Source organism: Jaculus jaculus, chromosome 7, assembly GCF_020740685.1.
Source record: "Jaculus jaculus isolate mJacJac1 chromosome 7, mJacJac1.mat.Y.cur, whole genome shotgun sequence".
In the NCBI taxonomy this organism is placed as follows: Eukaryota; Metazoa; Chordata; class Mammalia; order Rodentia; family Dipodidae; genus Jaculus; species Jaculus jaculus.
In genome coordinates, this window is record NC_059108.1 from 62,987,964 (window position 1) to 63,013,914 (window position 25,951).

A 25,951-nucleotide genomic window follows, 5' to 3' on the forward strand; every position below is an offset into this window, starting at 1 on the left:
AACATTGGATTACACATGATCAGAAAGTTTCTTTATAGCAAATGGAACTCTCAGCACAGAGAATTCAGGAACAGAAAAAAAAAAAAAAAAAAACTTTGCAGCTATTCTGGACAGGGTGTTGATATCTGGAACTATAAAAACTAGACAGAAAAAAATAGCCAGTCAATAAATTGGCTAATGAAATTAACAAACAGTTCTCAATAGAAGAAACACAAAAGGCCAACAAAAATTTTAGTAATGTTTAATATCCTTATCCAACAAGTAAATGCAAAGTAGAAGCACTGTGATTTCATCTCACCCAATTACAATTGCTATACACAAGAAGACTAATTAACAAATACTGTGGAGATTGTGGGGTAAGGGGAATTCTTATTGATTGTTGGTGGAAATGTAAACTGCTATAGCCACTATGGAAAGCAGTGTGGAGATTTCTCAAAAAGCTCAAAATTAAATGCTGGCATGTTCATAAAGGGTTTGATATCCCACCACAAAGATAGTTGCACTTACATGTTCACGGCTGCAGTATTCATAATAGCTATAAAAGGAATAAATCTAGATGCCTATCAACTGATTACTGGATAATGAAAATGTGATTTTATATATATATATATATATATATATACACAATGAGGTGATACTCAGCTATAAAGAAAAGTAAGCACAACAATTGACTATAAGTCAAAAAGTATCCACATCAAAAATTAACAACACTTTGATCTTGTATTTCTAGCCTGCAGAATTATGAGACAAGGGCTGGAGAGATTGCTTAGTGGTTAAGGTATTTGCTTGCAAAGCCAAAGTACCTTAGTTTGACTCCCCAGAACTCATGTAAGCCAGATGCACAAGATGGCACATGCATCTGGAATTAGTTTGCAGTGGCTGGAGGCCCTAGCACACCCATTCTCTCTCTCTCCCTTCCTCTCTTGCTCTTTGTCTCTCTCACTTTCTCAAATAAATTTAAAAACAGATTTTAAAAGAGAATTAAGAGACAATAAGTTTCTACTGTTTTAGTCAGCCAATCCATGACATTTTATTATAGCATCCTGACATACACATATTCCTCTATAAATGAAAGGATCCTAGGATGACAGAGGCAATAATTTTCACATTAGGCAGTTGAGGCCATTAACCTATACATTAGGGATTACATTTTGCCTTCTTCAAATCATGAAATTTTGTAACTTTTTTTCATGAATGATCTTAGCCAGGACTCCCCCCGCAGGTAGTGCTGAGGAAGGACCAAGCCCACTGGTTCCTCCCAAGGGGTTGAGGAGGAGGGTGAGTGTCGACTGCCAGGAACATACCACCGAGCCAGGAGTCTCGTCAAAGCAGGAACTCACTTTATCGTAATAGGCAGGTGTTTATATAGCATTGAGAATGAGGATGGAGATTTTAGGATGGGGTGAGGTGTAAGGGCCAATAGCATACCACAACTTTTGAGATGATTGGTTCTAAGTGCTTGTGAGAGAACTCCAACTTCCTATGTGGAACTAGCAGGCCACAGGCCATTTGGCACCCTGCTGAGTCGTAGCTGGATACAGGCAGGCCGCCAAACTTTAGTTAGGCTCAGGAAGTTCCACTAGGCCTCACATCCTGGCCTGTCAAGGCCCAATATCTCCCCCTTTTGTTTTTGTAAGAGCATTAGTTACCATGGCCCCTGTCTTAGGTTGTCCCCCTTTGGGGATCTTACCTGTCACTGGGTACCATGTGTTTAGCTTGCTGAGAACCCACTCCATGGCCTGTCTTAGGTTGTCTCAGTCAGTCTGAGATCTTACCCATCATCAGTCACATGGAGGGCAGAGGAGGTGGCAGTGGGTCACTTCCTAGTCTGTGTTTCAATCTAGGAACTAATCTATTATTGGGTGTACAATTTCCATACAATGTACTAATTCTTCACAACAACATTGCTAAGAAACTTAGCAGATTTTGACTGATATTCAGGAAGGGAAATAGCTGGTAGAAAGATGTCTGTTAAATACAAAATAAATTATGTTTTATTTTTTTTCTGAGTTAGGGTCTCCATCTGGATCAGGTTGACCTGGAATTCTCTATGTAGTCTAAGGTTTGCCTAAAATGTATTGTGATGCTCCTACCTCTTCCTCCTGAATCCTGGAATTAAAAGCATGCACCACTATACACATTTAACAAAATAAATTTTATTGCGATTTATTCACCTTTGTCAGAGTGCTGAAAGGGAGGCTGGGCAACTTCTCTCCTACAATGGTGATTTTAACTAGTGTGCTATGATGTTTATGATGTATTCCTACCTCAACACTGAGGATGTAAATATGCATGGACTCATGGAATATCTTAGATGGCTATCTAACAGTCAAGATCTAAACATTTAAACATCAGGAGGTTTCATTCACAAAGACAACTTGGATCTTACATCACAACACAACCTTTGCTATGCTTTGGCAGACAGGAAGAATCTCCCTCAACTAGGACAGGCATTCCCCAGTGGCCATAATCCATTGTTTCCTGTGTTCCTCACATTGTAGCTTAGTTATAACTGCCAGCTACCGCTGAGCTTTGGTACAGTTTTTACATCAAATGATCTCTAGTTACTCTACTTCATGACTATAGGCATTTTGGTCTGCAACTACTAAGCATAATTAGAACTCAGCTGTCTCAGAAAGTCAGACTTGGAGACTGGACTTTGAAGATCAAGTAGACAAGGCTAGCAAAGTCTAATCTGTTTTCCACTGTATCCTAGCATGTGCTCCATGTTTGGGTACAGTACATGCTCAGTGTAAGTTGGATGATCTTAGAAGCAAGAATAATGTATTATCTCTGATTGTGTGAGATCTCATTTATTCCCAAGGTTAATAAAATATTACCATCACAATCTCTTTACCCAGGTGATATGATTTTTTTTTTTTGATGTGTTATCCCAAAACTATGTTGAAATACTAGCCCTTAGCATTGTGGAATGTGACTTTACTAGGAGGGAGTCTTTACAGGGGTAATCATGTTAATATGTGGTCATTAAAGTAGGTGTTTATCTAATGTGATTAACATCTTTATTTAAAAAAAGATCCAGGTATGGTAATGTATGCCTTTAATTCCAGAACTCAGGAGGCAGAGGTGGGAGGATTGCTGTGAGTTTGACACTAGTCTGGAACTACAGACTGAGTTCCAGGTCAGCTTGGCTTAGAGTGAGACCCCCACAAACAAAGAGAGAGGAGGAGGGAGAGAATTCAAAGATAATCAACATGGGAAGAACATTATGAAAAGAAGAAAGCAGAGCAATGAGGAGGATAATTCTCTAGGCTAAGACTGGATAAGGTTTCCAGAAACCATTAGAAAGTAAAGAAGACATGAAGCATCCAACTTCCTCCTCTCAGACTTCACCAGGCACCAATCTTGCCAAGACCTTGTTTGACCTGGAATTGCTGACATTCAGAAATGTAATCTGTGCTAGTTTATTGTGGTGGCTCTAAGAAATGATCAAGAAGCAGCATAAGATTTTGCCTCAGCCACGTGGTGCTTTTCACCTTCCACAAGATCCATGTTTCTTCTCTCTAGTACTGCTGGCTCACAAGTCAGTGGACTTAACCTTCTAATAACAAAATCCTGTCATGGTGTTCCCCAACTCCCCACTTAACTCCAAGTTCTGATATATCAAAAGTTTCAGAAGTTCATGAGGTCTGACTCTCATGGATCAATGTGTTCTGAGAGTGTTTGGGAGAAATAAGGGGGACCTGTGGTGTGTGTCATGGAGACAGGAGCCTGAGAGTGCCTTGGACATTTGTATCTGCTAATTAAAACACAGACTCCATGACATAAGTTTGAAGGGACTGGATCATTTTAGTAAAACTGTAGGATACCTTTGTACCCTTTACTGACTTTGCAAATATTTATTAATTACTCTAGCTTCTAATTTTTAGATTAATCTTTCCTTTGTTTATGCCTCCTCTAATGATTTTACAACAACTTAGAACTACTATAATTTTGCTTCTAATACTAAATAAAATGCTAAAAGGAAAATTGGTTAGAAATGAATATTTCTAATCACTAAGTAATAATTTTATACTAAGATAATTTCTTTCCCAGTCTCAATTTTATTAACTTTTAGCAATTGACTAAAATAGAACTTTCAACCAATTATTACTTCTCCAAGTTCTTAACAGTGTTCTAAAATTCTCTTAGAGTTCAGGAGCTACTGAAAACTTCCTACATTTAAAAACATGGAGCAGCTTTGAAGAGGTGGTTGATGTTGACTATGGAGGCATGGTTGATGCTGACTATTGGAGACAGCCTTAAGATTTTCAGTATTATTTTAACATCAAGGTGTCAATGAGTGCCAAGCCACAGTTATATAGATCAGGGGTAACTGTACCATTCATTCCAATGACAAGTGCAGTCCTGGGAAGTGCATGTTGTGATTCTAACTAATGACTCCACAGAGGTCAGCAGGTATCAGTGACATTACTATCAATGGAACACAGTGAGATGATGCTTTCTTTTACTTGTCTCTGGACAGAGAAAATAAATGCAATCAGTTGTTTCTAAGCTACAATGACAAAAATAACTCTATTTTTATTACTTTCTCACTTATGCAACTTAATTGACTAAAAACTAATACATCTAAAGTTATTGGCACCTGGAAGTACAAGAAAGAGGGATTGTAGGCACTGTAGTCAGTTTTAAAACACCAGTTTTTAAAATCAAAATGGTTCTAAGTGAAACCTCTGTTAGTTTTACCAAATCTGACAAATCTAATATGATAAAACGGAAATTGAAAGTCAGTATAAAATTTTGTATCTCTTATTAAAGTGAATGACATGTAAATTATAATGAAACTCTGGATATCTTGAATCTATTATTATGTAGTCAAAATCTCAGGCATAATATCCATGCAGCCATGGAATCAAGATAAAAACCTAATGATTCAGTGAGTTTGAAGATAAAAAGATAATCATCGGAAAGTGACTATGAATGCTTCTTGGGAAATGTTACTGCGGCATCACCATCAAGGAACAGCAAACTAGCAGGAGAAAAAAAAAAAAAAAAACTCCAGAAAGACAAAGACATTTCAATCTTAGAAAGCTTTTCTGAATTCAGACAGAAACACTTACAAAATCAGCACTAAGGACAACAAGACAATTTAAGAGTTAGAAGTGAGCCTCGCTTATTTTCCATGTGTATCTATTAGAGGAAAATAAAGGCTCTTTAAAGATCTTTTATTTCTTGAAATGTGGCAATAGTATTTTGAAGTTCTTAATTACTAAATGACTTTAGGTTAAAGACCACCTGAAGAATCATTGAGAATCTAGCAACACTAACAAACAAAAACTCTCAAATTTCACTTTGCTTGACAAGAACGTCTTTGTTTTTTTTTTGGGGGGGGGGAGATAACATACAGCAGCATTTTCAAAATATGCAAAGGTGAAAAATAAACAGCTCAGCCTATTGTGGGAATAGGTTCACTTTAAAATGCTTTTCAATTCTGAATACATTGGCAGTGCTCAAAACACACTACAAAAGTAATAACATGATAATGGAGTTGGGAATTCTGTAAAGGTTACATAGAACTCAATTTATAAATCCAAGTGCTTAAAAATCAAACTTGGACCTACTGTCTAAAGGTATTGGATTTTTACTACATTGAATAAGCCAAGGATCTCATAACCATTAAAATAAACAGTGATTAGTACATGTAGGGCCTAATTTTAAACTACTTAGACTATCTTAGCTATTTTCTCTCTACTTTTAGAAATATTCCTGTAATTTTTATTGAAATTTAAGCTTGGAGACTAGCAAACATACATGTTTAACAATAATCAAATATCTGATTGTGAGAATTAAAAAAAGATACAGCCTGAAGAAAGATGTTCAACAGTAAATTGGGGGTGGAGGAGAAACCTGTCAGTAGTGCTTGCCACACACCCAAGCATGTGAGTCTGAGTTGGGATCCCTAGCTCCCTTGTAACGCTGGTTGCGGCAGCATGTACTCCTATAATCTCACAGCCAAGGAGACAGAGTAAGAAAGGTTTCAGGGATTTACTGACCAATTAGTTTAGCCAGTTAGTGAGTTATGAGTTCAGTGAAAGACCATGTCTCCAAAAATAAGGTGGAAATTAAATAAGAAAGACAACTGATATTGACCTCTGCCCTCCATGCATACATGTGTGCATGTACCCACACACACACCCACACACATACACACCTGAATACATGCATATGCAAGCATACATAGTAACATGTATTCATATACACACACATGTACACTCAACAAAAAGTCCAGTTGGTTACAAAAGAATGTTTTCCAAACTGTATGATCCCAGTATGATTGTCAAAAGTAGAATTAAATAAAAATAAATGAATGAATAAAACAACAAACCAGCTAAAATATTTTAAGTTCATTTATTTTAAATATATAAATAGTAAATATACAAAATATAAAGTGAATGATCTAGCAGTTTTGTGAGAACTGGTTGTGAGTATTGGTACTGTTTCACAAAAAAGCAAAACCATGAATAATTTTTCAAACAAAATTTACCCATGATCCCATTGCAAAAATAGCTTTTATTTCTCTTAAGAACAAAGCTAGCATGTAATACATAATCACAGAAAAAGAAAGTTCAAATAATACGAGAAAAAAGAAAAGCAAAATCAATAGAAAAATCAATAAATATAAGAGCAAAGAAAAGTTAATATCATTGAAGCAACCTCACAAAATTTGGTCAAAAATCATTCTAAACAACTTAAAAATATGCACAGGCATATATGAATATGCTAATTTTGAATTTTGAATATGCTCTAAATATTTAATTTATTCATTTCCAAGCAGACAGAGAGAGAGGGAGAATGGGTTCAGTGGGGCCTCTTCTAGCAAACAAACTCCAGATGTATGCAATGCTTTGTATGGATACAGCATCTTCAACAAGTGGTGCTGGACAAACTGGATAACCATATGAAGGAAATTGAAACTTGATTTACACATCTCAGCATGCACAACACTCAAGTCCAAATGAATAAAAGACCTCAATATAAGACCAGAAACTCAGCTACTACTAGAAGAAAATATAGGATGAACTTTCCATGATATAGGAATGGAAAAAGATTTCCTGAACAAAACCCCAGTAGCACAGGATCTTAAACAATCACTCACCCAATGGGATCACATGAAGCTGAAGAGTTTCTCCACAAACATACAATAAGCAAAGCCAAGAGATTACCCACAGAATGGGAGAAAATATTTGCTGAATATCCAACTGACAGAGGCCTAATCCCTAGAATCTGCAAAGAGCTCAAAAACCTAAACAATAAAAAGTCAAACAACCCACTCACAAATTGGGACAAAGAGCTTAATAGGCAGTTCACAGAGGAAGAAATACAAATGGCAACACACACTTAAGAAAATGTTCATCATCATTCATCATTTGGATAATCTGTCTATTACTGATAATGGTGTATTGAAGTCCCCAACTATGATAGTGTTGCTGATTATTTCTATTTTATTGTCAAGTAGGTTTTGTTTTTTGAACTGTGGTGCCCCTGTGTTGGGTGCATACAGATTTAAGAAATGAAAGGATGAATTCCAAGAAGCATCAAGAAAATCAGAAAATGATGTTAAAATGGACCTTGACAGAGGGATGGAAATTATACATAGAAAATTAGTAGAAAATGCAAACCTAATTGAACAAGTCCAAAACTCTCTAGAAGTTCTCAAGAATAGAGTCAACCATATGGAGGATAGAAACTCTGACCTGGAAGACAAGATCGAAGAACCAGTTCGAGAGTTCAAAAATTTCAGTAAGTTCAAAAGTTTCTGTGAACAGCACATGAAGGAATTGTGCAATACACTTAAACATCCTAATATCAGGATCACTGGAATACCAGAAGGAGAAGAAAATCAGACCAAAGGCCTGAAGAACATATTTAACAAAATAATTAAAGAAAACTTCCCCAGTGTCTTAAAAGAAAGGCCCATCAAGATACAAGAAGCCAACAGAACTCCAAACAGATAGGACCAAAGGAGAAATTATCTAAGGCATATTGTCATTAAGACTCTAAACATTGATACCAAAGAAAAAATCCTAAAAGCAGCTAGGGAAAAACAGCACGCCACTTTTTTTTTTTTGAAATAATTTTATTTATTTCAATTAAATGTTGAAATCTGTATAGTAATTTAAAAATGGTAATATCAACTCTCAGAATTAACATTTTTTTAAGTTTAATTTATTAGTTTTCTTTTCAGTAAATACAGACAGTTTGGTACCATTATTTAGGCTCATCTGTGATCTACCCCCTCCCATTAGACCCTCCTTGTTAATGAAAATGGGTCGTGCATTATGGAGTTATCCCCCAGTTATTGGTATGATAAATGTCTCTGCAAATCATGACCCAACATGTGACTCTGACATTCTTTCCTCCCCCTCTTCCACAAAATTTCCCTGAGCCATGTTGGGTTCATTTTTGGTCTGCTTCAGTGCTGAGGTGTTGGGGGCCTCTGAGGCTCTGGCTCTCTGATTTGGTAGGAGTTGATTTTTCTCTGCATTGGTCTCCTTCCCCTTTGATTGGTCTCCTTCGCCTTTGAAGCACACCACTTTTAAAGGTAACCCAATCAGACTTACTTCAGACTTCTCAATGGAAACCCTGAAAGCAAGAAGGGCCTGGAATGAAACACTGCAAAGTCTAAGAAACTATGGCTTCCAAACCAAACTACTTTACCCAGCAAAAGTATCCATCATAATAGATGGTGAAAGAAAAACTTTTCATGACAAAACTCAGTTTCACTATTATATGAACACAAAACCAAACCTACAGAGTATATTTCAGGAAATTCTCCACACAGAAGAAACTAATAATCAAACTCAAATGCCTACAAGAAGCAGATCACAATAACAAAACTCAGAGTAGGCACATAAAACTTCAAAGTCCATGAAGACACCAAACCACATATACCATCACAATATGGCAGGGATCAAATCAGATCTCACAGTCATTGCTCTAAATATTAATGGCCTTAGTTCACCCATCCAGAGACACAAGCTAACAGGATGGATCAAAAAATTAGACCCCTCAATCTGTTGTCTTCAAGAAACCCACCCCACCACTAAAGACAGACACCTCCTCAGGGTGAAAGGGTGGAAAACTGCCCTGGCCAGCGGAGAGTTGAACAAGGAGCGAGGTGAAAATTAACCTGAATGAAAGAAGGCAATCAGACACAAGAAGGAGACCATGCTTTGTCACGGCCTCGAGAATTTATTCTTACATGTAGGTTTATATAGGGTTGTAGGGGGAAGGGTACGTGACCAGGGCAAGGAGTTGCCAGGAAACCTAGAGGGGATGTAATCAGGTGTTCATCTAATCTTGCCTAACTGGCTTAACATCCTGACTGTACCAGGCTTCACATCCCGACCATAAACTGACCTTTTGCAAAAGATAAGATTCTGTAAGCAGTCTGCTGACCAGCTCCAGAAGTACCTAACAGAAAGCTGGATGGGCCAGCTTTCTGAGTAATGAGTCAGTTTATGAGCAGGCCCAGGCAAAATGGAGAGGCTTTTGCTTTATGGCTCCCAACATCTCCTCCCTTCTTTTATACAAAAGATGGGGAGGCCTGCTATTCAGAGGTGGGCTGAAATGCCTTTTGTTCTTCATCAGCTACCAGCAGGATGGGGGAGTATTCAGCCAAGCGTACGATCCCCTGGTAGTTGAATATTAGGTGAGGAAGTAGAAACATAACTTGCTATATGGCGTAGAAATTTAACTTGCTATATGGCGGTTTCTGTTAACATGGTTGAGGTTTGATTCATAGCTCCCAACATCTCCTTGGGGGAGGCCCTCTGTGCAGCAGTGGGCATTAACAACTGGGGGAGTAGGGACACGACTCCTCCCATGGGATGTCTTTTTCCCACAATCTTTGGCCCTTGGTACCTTTTGGGAGGGGAGGCAGGGCCTATGAGGCTGGAGAGAGAGGCACGGCCTTAGTGATAACAGTTATGGTACCAACCTCCATGCAAGCCAGGTATACCTCTCATGGAATCCAGATGCAGTTAGAAAGGGATCTTCCCTTGTGGTGCTTTGCCTCGCACCCACGTTGGTGCCCATATGACACTCACTTTATTGTGAGCTGATACGTATAGGTCTGAATGCTATGAAGCTCCTAAAGGAGGGGTAGCTATTTGGCCAAGACAGGTAGACTGCAGTGATAGCAGAGGTGTAGAGGATAGCAGTATAGTAAATAAGTACAGAATGTGAGATAAAGAGAGAGTGACAGCTGCAGGTGGTAGGTCTTCAGTGGCAATGCCTCCATCTGCCAGCTCCAGTCTGTGATAATGGACCTGTAAAGGCTGCACCTTAATGGCTTTAATTTGTTGACATATAAAAGACATGATTTTAATTATAATACTGGGTCCGATTGTGAGTGAGAGGATTAAGATAAGTAGAGGTCCTTCCAGCTTTGTCCTGTTAGGGAAAAACGGGAGATTCTCTCAGGTAAGTGTTTCTTCCCTGGATATGTGAGATGTCACTGGAGGATCATCAGCTTGTTTTACAAGTATCTCTGGTAGCCATCTCGCAGCATTTACTTTGGTGTCAGACAAGCATACTAATCCTCAGCCCCAAATGAGTACTGGGTCTGGGCCATTCCATTTTAAGGTTAAAGGATCTTTCCACATGGCCTTGGCAAAGGTAATTTTTGTATTTGTGTGCCAAAAGCCATCAACTGCTGACTTTCCTTGAAAGTCAAGGGTTAAAAAGTTTAGGACAAAAAGTGCATGATGAAGAATGTTTCTTGGAGAGCCTTTTATGGGATATAAATCCCCCGTTTTTAACTTTTGGAGGGTAAATGGACCCAGAAGAGGGGCCCCTCCTGCGAGAACACCCCAGTGGGTGTTAAGTCAGTGGCACAAATAACCAGGAGAAGAGGCTTTTTATAAGAGATAAAAGTGACTTTTTGGCTCAGAACTGTAGCCTCCACTATCTTCAGAGCCTCTAAAATTTACCACAGGTAGACTAAATGTAAAATGCTGATGAGGAGTTTAAGGGAATTGTATAAAACAAACCTTTAGGTCAATAATGATTTTACAATGTCCTGCAGGAATTGCTACTGGAGTGGGGAGGCCTGGTTGTAGGGCCCCCATAGGTACCATGGCCTTATTAATTTTTCTAAGGTCGTGGAGCAATACAAAGATAGGAGTATTCCAAGGAGAGGTGGTAGGTCCAATATGGCCTGCAGCAAGTTGTTCTTGTACTAACATCGTGGCTGTAGCTAATTTCAGAAGTTAAGGGCCATTTATACATTTAAGGTATATATAGATATAGATATAGATATAGATATAGATATAGATATAGATATTTTTAATCTTTGGTTACAGATTTCTCTCTGAGTGTTTAAGACCATGCAGATAGCCAAAAGTTAATTAAGTATTAATTTTAGAGGTCATTAATGGCTCTCCAAAGAGACTTTAGGGACACAGGAGTAGCCCCATAGTTTATTGGTGTCTTGCCTGTTAGGATGAGTCATGCTGGCCAAGTAATTTTCCCTTCTTTGGGAAGTCAGAAGGGCCGATTGTTCCTCAGTTGTGACTCTCCTGTTTTAGACTGTACACCAATTTTGTTTGGGTCTCCTTATCCTCCCTGCTCAGGAAGAGAGGTGACTTACCAGGGGGCCAGTGTAGAAGTGTCCCATCATCTCCAGTGGCCTCATGGCATGGGAGTACAGGCCAAAATATTGACACTTTTTACTCTAATGATTCCAGTTGGCTTTGGCTTATACATAGGTGATTAACACAATCATAAAGGAAGTTATATCAGTCTGGATGTATGTACATATAAAGCACATTTGATTACTGAAATAGACTTAGTTAAAGAATGGCACAAGGGCTTCTAAAATCATTTTGTCCTATCTTCAAAATTTTTGTTGTACTGTGGCAGCATAAGCCATATATCTGAGGCATAGGAAGTAGGCACATCTCACATTTAAAATATCTAACATTTATAAACATAGGCAGAACCTGTTACTAGTCTTGAAAACAGTACCAATTGATTTATAAACTTAACTAATTTAACCTAGAAATTATCAGAAAAGAACAAGTAAGACAGTATAAGGTCTTAGCACCTTTGTGAAAACATCTTTGATTAGTTCAGATACCTGTGTGGGTACAAATTGCCCAGAAAACATTGGAAACAGAACCATGGAGCTTGAATTATATATATATATTAGATGAGAACCATTGTTTGAGCATGAGGCTGTACGCTAAAGTAGGGAATGTGTCTTAAGAGTTAATTTTGTTATAAGCACTGGACTTAAGATGTAAAAATTGAGACAGTTACTTTACATACAAGAGAGTAGAATTTGGTCTTTTCTGAGCCAAAATAGTTAACTAGATATTAATATAACCATTGATAAAAACTTTTTGAAAGAAAAAACATTTGACAGCCAATGATTTTAGCTTAAACTTGATAGCTATTGATTTTATGTACCACAGAAATTTTCATTAATATAAAACAATTTTATGTTTTACCCATGACTTAAATTTGACAAAGTTTAGGGCTGGAGAGATGGCTTAGCAGTTAAGTGCTTGCCTGTGAAGCCTAAGGACCCCGGTTCGAGGCTCGGTTCCCCAGGTCCCACGTTAGCCAGATGCACAAGGGGGCGCACGCATCTAGAGTTCGTTTGCAGTGGCTGGAAGCCCTGGTGCGCCCATTCTCTCTCTCTCCCTCTATCTGTCTTTCTCTCTGTGTCTGTCGCTCTCAAATCAATAAATAAAAAATTTTTAAAAAAATTGACAAAGTTTAAGTAAGCTATCCCAACAAATCCCAGGAAGATGAAAGTTATTATTACTGAAATTAAATCACTTAAACCTAAGTGATTAAACATAGTTATGACCATTTGATAAAATTAGCATAAATAAGACAAAAGCTATCTGTGAAGTCACAGTGTCTTTAGGTATGAGTACTTCACCTTTGGAAATTAACCATTTCTATGTGAGCCTTTATCTTTAGAATAGTTAAAACCTTGATGAAAAGAGGAACCTAATTTACTTTACTGAGAGAGTCTTAAAGCAAATTTAATAACCCTTAAATCATAACAAATTAGCATCAGTGACCTGTTAATGAGTGAGGCCTTATCATAAGACTCAGTTTATCTATTTAACATTTTGTCTAGTGAGAGACTTTATCCACCAGATGTGACTTTAGGTGTTCATAGGAGATGAACTAAAGAGAACCACAGTTATATGCTGAATTCCTTTTTCCTTGTCAGAGACAATTGGCCATTTTTGTCTCTAGTCAGAGTCTGGGGGACATGGCTTAAACTTGCATGGGGTTTGAGATAAAGGGGGGTTCCATCTGTTTGTTTGTTTTTTTTCAGAGTCCAGCTTCCCATGAATTTAAGTAGCATATGTTGGAAAGCAAGTGCAAAATGAAATTACAGAACAGAGAGATAAGCATACTGACATTTCTTTCCTATTCCCAAGTTGTTTGTTTTTACATAGAAAATTTACCCATTTGCAAAACACAAGGTGATAGACTCTTGTCTATGTTTAACCTGGTTAAACCTCCAATTACTTCTGTACTTATGACTTTGTGACCCACCTAACATAGGTATCACTTGGGTCTAATGTAAGATGAATTTAGATTAAGACTATGTCCCTATATAAAACTCTCAGAGTATCCTTAAGAGTCTGTAAACAGTTGAAGAATCTCTAACTTTAGGCATGGCATTTAGGTTTAGCCTGAAAATTATTTCTTACATATGCACATCTTTATCCACATACTTTAAAATTCTCAGTACCACTCAAAAAGCATTTTTTATAAAAACTTTTTTTTAATTATTTATTTATTTATTTGAGAGCGACAGACACAGAGAGAAGGACAGATAGAGGGAGAGAGAGAGAATGGGTGCGCCAGGGCTTCCAGCCTCTGCAAACGAACTCCAGACGCGTGCGCCCCCTTGTGCATCTGGCTAACGTGGGACCTGGGGAACTGAGCCTTGAACTGGGGTCCTTAGGCTTCACAGGCAAGCTCCTAACTGCTAAGCCATCTCTCCAGCCCTCAAAAAGCATTTTTAATGAGCATTCTATGTCCCAACATTGAAAAATTCTTTTCCAGTTCCTTCAATCAATTCATCTCACCCCATCATTAATTATCTTTTCTCTTATTTTTTTTTAATTACCCCAAGGGGGTGCACCATTTCTGGAAGTACTGCAATACCAGGTCGATGTGTGGAGTGGATGGAGTAAGCTCCTATTCCAACTCCAAGCTCCAAAAATCCATTTAATATATTGTCCTCGGATAGAGGACATATCAGATATTAAACTGATGAGAGCAGATACTACACTTGATCTTAGCCGAAAGGCCGAGAAATGATTATCTTTCTTATAAGGCTATTAAAAATTTACACCAAATTGATTAATCCTATTACTAAAAAGAAAGCAGTCTTAATACAATTTTATATCATTAATACCAATAACACACTTGGAAATGATCTTATTAGGAGTAAGTAAGGCTAATTGTGTTGTTATCTTGAGGCAGGCTGGCTCAGAAGTCAGATCAGTTCTTGTGCCTTGAAAAAAATGACTCAATAGTCTTTACTTTAATTGCCGAAAATTCATCGCTTACCTCAAATGGATCAGTTTCACAGGTGGGCGTTTCTGCGTCGATCGCGATGCGGGTCTGTGTTACAGGTGAATTGCCTGTAGTGACCTCTATGCAGACCTTCACTCACCCCTCCAGTGGGGTGGCAGTCTAATGGCTGGGACAGCCGTCCACTTAAGCAACGTTCAGATCTTTCTTCGTACCTCATGCCTCACATTCATTGGGTGCCACTTGCCCCAGCCAGCTGAGAGTCTAACAAGGAAGCGAGGTGAAAATTAACCTGAATGAAAGAAGGCAAACAGACACGAGAAGAAGACCATGCTAGATGTTTGTCACGGCCTCGAGAGTTTATTCTTACATGTAGGTTTATATAGTGTTATAGGAGGAAGGGGATGTCATCAGGGCACGGAATTGTAGGGGGACGGGGATGTATCCAGGGCAAGGAGTTGTCAGGAAACCTAGAGGGGATGTAATCAGGTGCTCATCTAATCTTGCCTAACTTGCTTAACATCCTGACTGCACCTGGCTTCACATCCTGACCATAAACTGGCCTTTTGCAAAAGATTAGATTCTGTAAGCAGTCCAGAAGTACCTAACAGAAAGCTGGATGGGCCAGCTTTCTGAGTAATGAGTCAGTCTATGAGCAGGCCCAGGCAAAATGGAGAGGCTTTTGCTCTGTGGCTCCAGACAGAAAACAATATTCCAAGCAAATGGGAATAAGAAACAAGCAGGCGTAGCTATTTTAATAATGGATAAAATAGACTTCAAACCAAAAATAATCAAAAAAGACAAAGAAGGCCACTTCCTCCTTATCAAGGGACTGATCCTTCAAGAGGATATTACAATCATAAATCTGTAGGCACCAAACACAGGGGCACCACAGTTCATAAAACAAAACCTACTTGACAACAAAACAGAAATAAGCACCAATACCATCATTGTTGGGGACTTCAATACATCATTATCAGTAATAGACAGATCATCCAAACAGGGAAGTAAGAGAGCTCAACAAAACCATAGATCACTTAGACCTAACAGACATCTACAGAACTTTCCATCCCAAATCCACAGACTACACATTCTTCTCAGCAGCCCATGGAACTAAAATAGACCATATACTGGATCAAAAAGCCTGCCGCCATATATTTAGGAAGACTGACATTATTTCCTGTATGATATCAGATCACAATGCTATGTTGCTAGAAATTTACAACAAAAGACACACCAAGAATCCCGATGGCAACTGGAAACTCAACACCACACTTTTAAACAATAAATGGATCATGGATGAAACAAAAAATGAAATTGCAAAATTTCTAGAATTGAATGACAATGAGAACACATTATACCAAAACTTATGGGACACAGTGGAGGCAGTTCTCAGGGGAAAATCCTTAGCACTCAATGCCTTCATAAAAAAGACAGAGAGAGATGGGGCTGGAGAGATAGCTTAGCGGTTAAGCGCCTGCCTGAGAAGCCTAAGGACCCCAGTTTGAGGCTCCTTTCCCCAGGACCCACGTTAGCCAGATGCACAAGGGTACGCACACATCTGGAGTTTGTTTGCAGTGGCTGGAGGCCCTGGTGTACCCATTCTCTCTCTCTCCCTCTTTCTCGGTCTGTCACTCTCAAATTAATAAATAAAAATATTTTTTAAAAAAGACAGAGAGATCCCAAATGAATAATCTAACCATCCAACTAAAGGCACTGGAAAATCAAGAAAAATCCAACCCAAAGAGCTCCAGAAGGAAAGAAATAATTAAGATCAGAGCAGAAATTAATGAATTGGAAACTAAGAAAACAATTAAGACAATTGACAAAACAAAGGGCTGGTTCTTTGAAAAAAATAAACATGATTGACAAACCCCTGGAAATTTGATAAAGTAAAAAAAAAGAGATGCTTCAAATTAACAAAATTAAAAAAGAGAAAGGAGAGATCACAACAGACATAAGTAAAATTGGGAGAATTATCAGGACTTATTTCAAAAACCTCTACTTCACAAAACTGGTAGTGTGGAGGAGATGGATAAATTCCTGGATGCATACCATCTATCAAAGCTAAACACAGAGTAGATTAATCTCCTAAATGAACCTATCACACTCATTGAGATTGAAAAAGTAATAAAAATCCTCCCCAAAAAGGAAAGTCCAGCACTAGATGGCTTTTTAGCTGAATTCTATCAAACCTTTATGGAAGAACTCAAACCAATCTTCCTCAAACTGTGCCACACAATTGGAGAACAGGGAAAGCTCCCCAACTCCTTCTATGAAGGTACTATCACCCTAATTCCAAAACCAGGCAGAGATGCCACAAGAAAAGAAACTACCGTCCTAGTTCCCTGATGAACAAAATCTTCGCAAACCAAATCCAGCAACACATCAAAACATTATCCACCTTGATCAAGTGGGATTCATCCTAGGAGCACAGGGCTGGTTAAACATACAGAAATCTGTTAATGTAATATACCACGTAAACAAGGTTAAACATAAAAACCACATGATCATTTTGATAGATGCAGAAAAGGCCTTTGACAAGATACAACATCACTTCATGATTAAAACATTGGGCAGAATTGGCATGGTTGGTTCATATCTTAATATAATAAAGGCAATATACAAAGCTCCTAAGGCCCAAAAAATACTTAATGGAGAGAGATAGGACAAATTCCCATTAAGATCATGAATAAGACAGGGTTGTCCACTCTCACCTCTGCTTTTCAATATAGTACTGGAAGTCCTAGCTCAACAATAAGACAGGAAAAGGAAATAAAAGGGATACAATTCCTGAGGAAGTGTCTGGTTTTAGTAATGAGGTCAGTTTCTTGAAGACAACAGATTGAGGGGTCTAATTTTTTGATCCATCCTCTTAGCTTGTGGCTCTTGATGGGTGAATTCAGACCATTAATATTTAGGGTAATTACTGTGAGGTTTGATTTGATCCCTGCCATATTGTGTTGGTATATGTGGTTTGGTGTCTTCATGGACTTTGAATATTTTGTGCCTTCTCTGAGTTTGGTTAATGTGATCTGCTTCTTGTAGGTATTTGAGTTTGTTTATTTGATTCTTCTGTGAAGAGAATTTCCTGAAATACTCTCTGTAAGTTTGGTTTAGTGTTCATATAATTGTAAAGCTGAGTTTTGTCATGGAAAGTTTTGCTTTCACCATCTATTATGAGGGATACTTTTGCTGGGTAAAGTAGTTTGGTTTGGAAGGCATGGTTTCTTAGACTTTTCAGTGTTCCATTTCAGGCCTTTCTGTATTTCAGGGTTTCCATTTGATTTTATACTAATTTGCAAATTTAATTGTGTTAAGAGTGAGCATTTAAAGAGAAATTGTTATAAAAGCTTAAGCAAACTACACATATCTCAAGCACACATACCAAACACTCAGCATCCTTCCATTTTGCCCTTTGCATCTTCTGGCTCAGTAATTCTCTCCATCAAAAAGATGAAACTGCCCAATGTTACTCTCACTTAACAGATAATGAAATAAAATTGAGAAATATAAATTTAGAACATTATAATAATGAAAATAATGCTTTCAGAAACATAAGGAAAATATGTTATTAAGAACTAAAACATTTATGGTTTTATGTCTGCAATAATAGTATATAACTTAAGAATTTCTGAGTTCAGAGATCAGCCTGTGTTTGAGAAGATTACTTTCTGTGCAAAAACAGGGCCTGCAGAGGCCAAACTGCCCAAGTTTAATCCCCAGGATCCACATAAACAGCTGGGCATGGCCACATGTGTCTGTAACCCTAGTCCTCTAGGGACCAGACACCTGAAAATTGCCAGAGCTCACATAAAAACCAGCGAACTCTAAGCAGGTAGAAACTAGGCTCACATTAAGAGTGGACTGAAGAGCAATGGAGCGGGACATTGGATGTACCACTTCAGCCACTTCCGGAGACTGTCTGGGGCCCCTCAAGTGCTATACATATGCATATGCACACCCCCACACACAGACCATACACATGACAAAAATTTTAAAAATTGAAAAGTATTTCTGTTTAAAAATAATTTTTGAGAAGTTATTAAGGTTACATAGCTTATTGTGTTTATTAACTTTAAAAAGTTTTGCACATTTATTTGTAAAGAGAGCTTCAATATTTGTGTTTTAAAAGCACCTACCATGAAAGCCACTGCTTTAGATTTTAAATTCAATCTTGACCATATCACCCTGGATAGGCATTTTCCTTTTATTCTCACTGATGCTAAAGTATCACAGGGGGAAAAAAGTAATAACCTCTAGAATATATTTCCCACAAGTCAAACTAAGAATCCTTCAAATATTATAGTAAACCAAAATTCAAAATACATCCAATACCCAAGCGTTCAAATGGAAAATTTCATGCATATAGGATGCTAATAAGATGCATAGCAAAGTCCATGGAAAATAGTGAATAAAGACACTTTGAAAGTAGAAAAAATAAAAAAGCAAGAGAATAGGTCATGCAGGATATCCAGATTATATTTGGCATAGTGTTTTGTGCATTTGACTCACTTAAATATTTATTGCATTAAATATATGCATGGGTAAAGGAGAATGAAAATGGAGTCTCCTTTTGTAGATGGGAAAAGTACAAGCAAAAGTCATTCAGCAAAATTGTTCTCTCTCACTGGGACATACTAAATTGTACCTGGAGAGTAGGACACCTAGGTTAACAACATCCCAAATCACAACTGAATAGCCAAAAGCCTTTCACCCCTGGAAACCTTACTCACTTGATACAGAGTGCAATGTTGGAAGTTCTACTTGATGTTACTGAAGTTACATTAAATTACATTAAAATGATCAGAGTCATTGCTCCAGTTATTGATTCATCTGGTTCTAATTATTTTTCCAGAATCAAAAAGTCATCTTTTATTTGTTAATGTAAGTTCATCCCAATAAAGTCTTTTAAAGTATGCTATAGGACTCAGTAGTTAAGAGGCTTGTCTGCAAAATGTAAGGACCCAGATTCAATTCCTTAGTACACACATAAACCAGAGGTCCAAAGTTGATATGTCTGGAGTTTGTTTGCAGTGGCTATAAGCCCTGGCTTACCCATTCTTTATCTGTTTCTCTAATAGATAAATAAGGTTAAAAAATTTAAATTAAAGTATGTTATTATAGCTCACCATTTCACCAACAATAACTTGTGAATAGTTTTGGAAAATTTTCAACTTCTATAGTTATCATCAAAAGTCACAGGTATTTATTATATTAAGATCTGAGACAGGAATAATTGTGCATGCGAATTTGGTAATGAATAATGGTTTTCTTATTTACATGTCATTTTACACATTTTTGTATTCTCCAAAGTTTCTTTATTGACTGTATTTAACTTGTATATGGAAACAGTAAGAAATAAATTATAACCATATAGAATAATAGTAGCTAAATATCAGAGAAGGATAAAAATCTTTGATGGCAAATACTTTTCAAGAAAGATCTTTAGCTTACCTACACAGCTCTACCAATATAGAAATTAAAATCATATCTTCATTACTTATTGGCATGAGGTATTTAAGTTATTGTACATGCTACTGTATATTATTATTCCTATTATTAATTATCATTATTATGGATATCTCTAAGATACTATCTTGCCCACCAGAGTGACACATATTCCACATTGAGTTTTTGTATGTTAGACTGTAGAGCAAGAAATAAATAAAATAAGAAAGGACTGTAAAAGAAAGCATATGATACTACAACCTTGGAATTTTCAGAACAGAATTTATTATGGTTAGAATATGAGCTAGATTGTGTGTGTGTGCATCTGTGTATTCTTTATAAATATCCTATTTAAAATATCTAAAGGTATTATTCTGGCATGAAAACACATTATGAATTTTTAAAAAATGGAAAATGATATTATTTTTAGGGAAATTACGTCTACAAGTTGTGTTATTAATGAACCTCACCTCCTGACTTATCAACCTGGATTTTGAAATATATGCCACTGAGTATTTCATTTTATTTGCTTCATTTTCTATTTCCTCCGATTCTGTTCTTTCTTTTTTCCTTTAATCTGTTATTTCTAAGTCTTAGTTTAGATACTACCAAATCCTGCCTCATGCTATGATCTTAAAAATCCTCCATCTTCCTTCTCTTCTACAGAATCTAACTTGCTCAAGGTCATATAGATATTTAATAGTAAAATCAAGTTTAACACATATAAACATACTGATTTTTAGATGACTATAGGATTAAATTCCCTCATATCATTTTAGGCACTTTTGAAAAATTATATAACATGCATGACATGATCTCACTATAGTTAATCTATGGTGACTCAAAGTAGACTCCAAAGGGGTGTGTGTATATATATATGTGTGTGTGTGTGTGTGTGTGTGTGTGTGTGTGTGTGTATGTATGTATGTGTGTGTGTGTGTGTGTGTGTGTGTGTGTTTCTCTGTGTGTGTATTCCATAAAAGCACATATGCTCTGATTCATATAGCCTAGAGTGTTTGAAGTCCATAGCTCCAACTATTCTATGAGAAGTCAGATTATAGGTCACAGGGAAATCAGGACTGAAATAGGAGGGAAGCCATTTGTGAAATACCCAATGGCACAGTGCAAGTGGGGGAGACAAAGGTATTCTGTCAAGATGTTCATGAGTGACCCAAGAAACATAGTAGGTGGTGTTTTACCTCCTGACTTTGTATGTGAAGTCATTCTGAGCTCCCAGGGTAGCAGACAGACAGATCAAAACAGCCACAGAGATTGCAATACACCTCAGAAATGAGTAGACAAGCTGATTTCTTCAGGCCACAGGAAATAAACATGTGGCTACTATGAGTAAGCTAGGAAAGGGCACTTCACACCCAGAGCCAGCACAAAGGAATCAAATGACTGGTTTTCCTGATTTAAAAACAAATGTAGAGCTTGTGAAATGCATGAAATGAAGGAATTTAGAAGGTAGTGATAGAAAAAGTAAAGAGAAAACCTGTTTGTGGTCCAAATGCGAAGGTATGTGATTTTTTTTTTTTTTTTTTTTTTTTAGTTGGCAGGACAAATTTAGCCATTATTTTCTATAAATCTTTCTTATAAATTAGCCATTTTAGTTGATGACAAAAAATAAAATTGTGTAAGCTAAAGCTATTTTTATTATTGCTTTTGGCTTATGAAAGAGTCATACATTGATATCAAAGTTTAAACCCCCTGTTAAGGCAAATTCTTCCCTTCATAGGCTTCTTCTGTGTCCTCTGTTTTGAATTTGTTTTGGGCGGAAGTAGAGTTTGTGCACTTTCAAGGAGCAAGAACACAGGTCTACAATTGGCATGTTTTCTTCTGGGTTCTGGCCATTGTCACTGTGATGACTATGTTGGAGTGCATTTGGGGCTGTTGCTCTCATCTTATCTTTGGACTACAATGCCTGTTAGAAAAATATGGAAATAAGTAAGAATATCTACAACAGGGGAATTAGACTTTATTGGAGGAGAGTCTAGTCATAGAGGGACACTTCAAAGTCCAATAGCAGATACTCTGGATATGTGAGGTGCCCATCTCGCATTCATCAGGTGGGATTTTGTGTTCAAGGAAAGGAGAATGGGAGAAACATTAGCTAGAGTAAAGGAAGTGAACTTCTCTGAACTCCCTTTCTTCTGAAATAGCCAGCCCAGTATCCAGCTCCTCTGGAGTTATTGAAATAACAGAGGCCAGTCACTGGAAAGACTTCTTGACTTTGCCAGTAGTATTCTAAATTTGTGACATGCTAACAACTTCTTCAGTGCCCAGAACTGAATCATAGAGTAGGAAAGAGTATCATACTGCCATAGTGCTTGCCATGAGTCTATTAATTGCCCTCAGTGGGCAGAAAGCATGGACTGTGGGTAACACAGATGCTCATCCTGACTTTTTTTGTGTAGCATTTGCTTATATTATAAATCAGATAGCAGCACAGCATGAAGCAGGGATTCTCCACAAGCACATACAGAATGTAGGCTATATAACAGCTTTCTCTGATACCAGAAAAACCGTTTGCATTGTTCTAGAATTCCCCATTCTGAGGTACAACCATAAACTGGGACTCTAGACACATCAATCATAGCTCTTTCTGAGAGGGAATGGGCAGTTAGGATGACTGGGCCTCTAAAGGTAAAAAAGGCAAGAATATCTGTACTTCTTAGAAATCAAAGATGATCTGAAGTCTTATTTTGCCTAGTATTGCTAGACTTGTTTTTCCACAAACAACCTGGGCCCCTCTTGGAAGGGAGGTCTTTCCTAGGATTTAAATCTAATCCTAAAACTGCCGTTGGTCAAGCTTAGACTCCAGAATTTGGCTAGCCTCTTCATGAGACAGTTCCTAGCCCTAACCATTTAGTTGATCCTCTTGTTCACTTGAGCAAGGATGTAGGACCTATCACAGTAAGGTTATAAATACAAGAGGAGTGCATGCTCTCTGAACTGCATGATGACTTGGGAAATTCTAGCTATTGGTGAATTTCCCCTGCACTCAACCTAGGCCAGCCAGGCCAGTCTATGGGAGGGCCCAATAGCCCTTACTCTCCGCATGAGCTATAGCCTCTCTAGCTCCCCACATGGCAGGAGCTCTTAGAACTTTCTTTTCTCTCTTTTTGTCCTATGTAGTTCCCAGGCCCTACATATGGGATCTCTAGCCACATGGGTGCCTTTCCTTGGCTATGTACTTCTCTCAGTAAATATAATTTAATAACTGGTCTTATTCTAGTTTTACTCAATTATTTGATTAAAATTAGAAATGAACCTAGGGTTTAGGGCTCAAGGACTTTCCTCAACCCTGAGCATCCAGTTACACTTCCACTCTTTCCTCTCCAAATAGTTTTCCCAGCACAGTGATACAAAAGGGCAAAGTCAAAAGTTGTCTTTTTCTTAACCACTAATAATATGCATTATCATTTATTGAAGTGGGGTATAGAGTTTAGCCATCAGTAAATCAGAAATCTATCACAGATGAGTAAAACAGGTAGAACATAAGTGAGTGAATGCCATACTTTCAGAGGGATATTTATGAATCTGGTAAACTGAGAAAGCCCAGTGATTTAAGGGCCTGTAAGATACTCTTCTAATTACCAAAATAGTAAACAGTGGCTAGAATAAAAGACATTATAAGATATGAATGATTAATAAAGTATGCAAGGGATGTAAGTGTCCAAACCAAGAATTTTGCCACAGATGAAAAAGAGGGCCAAACTCGGTTTGATATTTAAAAGGTAGAATAAACAAGAATAAGCAGAAATTAGAGACCAAGTAGATGACATAATATAGATTAAAAGAAAGGATTGAAGGTTAGATGATGGTTTATATCTTGGAGGATTGAGTAAGGAACAATAGCATTAGCATCAGGATCAACAATTGATAAAAAACTGAAAGATGAGCTAGGAAAACTGAGCCAACAGCTTTAAATTTAACCTAAAGTATTAGTTATATCCTTAACCAACAGGGAGATGTAAATTAAGGCTGTACTGAGATTCCATCTCACTCTAGGTTTCATGGTTAATTTTAAAGAAAACAATAACAAATGCTGGTGATAGTGTAGGGAAAGGGATTCCTCTTAATCTGTTACTGGGAATGTGAATTAGTCTGCCCTATGGAAATCAATAAAAACGTGCCTTAAAAAAAACCTGATCAAGACTGACCTAAATCTCCTACATCTTCCCTCCCTCCCTCCCCCCCTCTCCCCTCTATCTCTCTTCTCTCTAACTCTTGTATATTAGTTATCTTTTTTCCTCAATTTCTTAGTGGACACTGACCTGTAACCCCCACTTCCAGCTTGGGCCTACAATCCACAATGAGCTTTTGATCAAAGAAACCTACAAGGTTTCCCATAACAATGACAGACTTCTGTCAGAGTAATTGATGACCCACCAAAGGCCAGTGGTAAGACCCTATTGCTGAAGACTCCATAAGCAGCTGACACGTAAAATGGAATGACATGGCTGGAAGCCAGGAGAGAGTCAGTCCCCAGACAGTCAGCGTGTCTAGTGCCAGAAGGCGCTACATAGGCGACTGGGGGAAGTGACCAAGATCTGTCCAAGCAACACATTGTTTAACCTAAGTAGCAACAATTAACCGGATGTGATACCCACACAAGTGCAATAGTGGTACACAGCCATGGTGAGGAATCAATTGCTCTTGATTTGGCTAACTGATCCACTCAGTGGTACTAGACCCTTAGCTGGAGCTGGGAAACAAGTCAGAACCATACCCAAACACAAGCCCACTCTACAATATCAAGCTACCATCAATCACGGGGTATAAGAGGGCCTACACCTATCAAACTGTCTATCAAAAAAGTAAGTGTTATCTCAATTTTCTGGGTGCTAACTCACTCTCCGTTGGAGAATCTGCTTCTCTTTTCCAGATAGATGCAGATCCTAAGAAGAGAGCTGCCCCAACATACCTAGAAGGGGCCCAACTGAAACTAAGGACAACTGGCGAAATAAGCAAGGGTGATGTTTTCCTGTGAACTGGATACCAGCACAAAGGGGAAGGAGATCAATTCAGAGAAAAATCAACTCCTACCAAATCAGAGAGCCAGAGCCTCAGAGGCCCCCAACACCTCAGCACTGAAGCAGACCAAAAATGAACCCAACATGGCTCAGGGAAATCTTGCGGAAGAGGGGGCGGAAAGAATGTCAGTGTTACATGTTGGGTCAGGATTTTCAGAGACATTTATCATACTAATAACTGGGGGCTAACTCCACAATGCACGACCCATTTTCAATAATAAGGAGGGTCTAATGGGAGGGGGTAGATCACAGATGAGCCTAAATAATGGTACCAAACTGCCTGTATTTACTGAAAAGAAAACTAATAAATTAAATTTAAAAAAAAAAAAAAAAACCTGAATGTAGAACTATCCCATGACCCAACTGTGCAATTGCTAGGTTCATCCTCACGTCTAGATCAACACAGCACAAAGGTACTTGCACATCTATACGAATTGCAGCAGTATTCCCAGTTGCCATGCTACGGAATCAGCTTGGATGTCCAGCAAAAGATTAATGTATAGAGAAAATGTGGTATAGATGGCTGCCCAATGGAAACATCCACCCATGCTTTCAACCATACTTTCTTTCTAAGTACCTTTCTTTCTTAAACTTCATGCTAAAAATCTATGTTAAGAATTTCCAGGTGAAATGATGGTATAAAGGCTATGTTTGAGCAAAACAATGACTATTTAGGCAAACAAAAGGAGCAGAAATATTGTATCACTTGGCCAGCTGCTTCTTCCATCTCCATAGCCAACTTGTTTAATGTTACAGTAAACTTCCCCCCAAATCAAACACATAATTCACCTTTATGACCACTGCCACCATTGCAGAAGAAGGTGTAAGAATTGCCCCTAAGGCCCTATTTCAGGGACTATGCTATAGATCTGAATCAATAGGGAGTCATAGAAGGGATCAATTAACAACTTTAGCCTCTGGAA

The 25,951-nt window shown here is 37.9% G+C and overlaps 1 non-coding gene across 1 annotated transcript; it reads right to left on the reverse strand.

Annotated features, from left to right (window-relative positions):
* Positions 1-14,132: 14,132 nt before the first annotated feature.
* LOC123462380 lies at positions 14,133-14,323 on the reverse strand. Its single transcript, XR_006638209.1, has one exon. It is a non-coding gene; the product is annotated as a U2 spliceosomal RNA (small nuclear RNA).
* Positions 14,324-25,951: the final 11,628 nt, after the last annotated feature.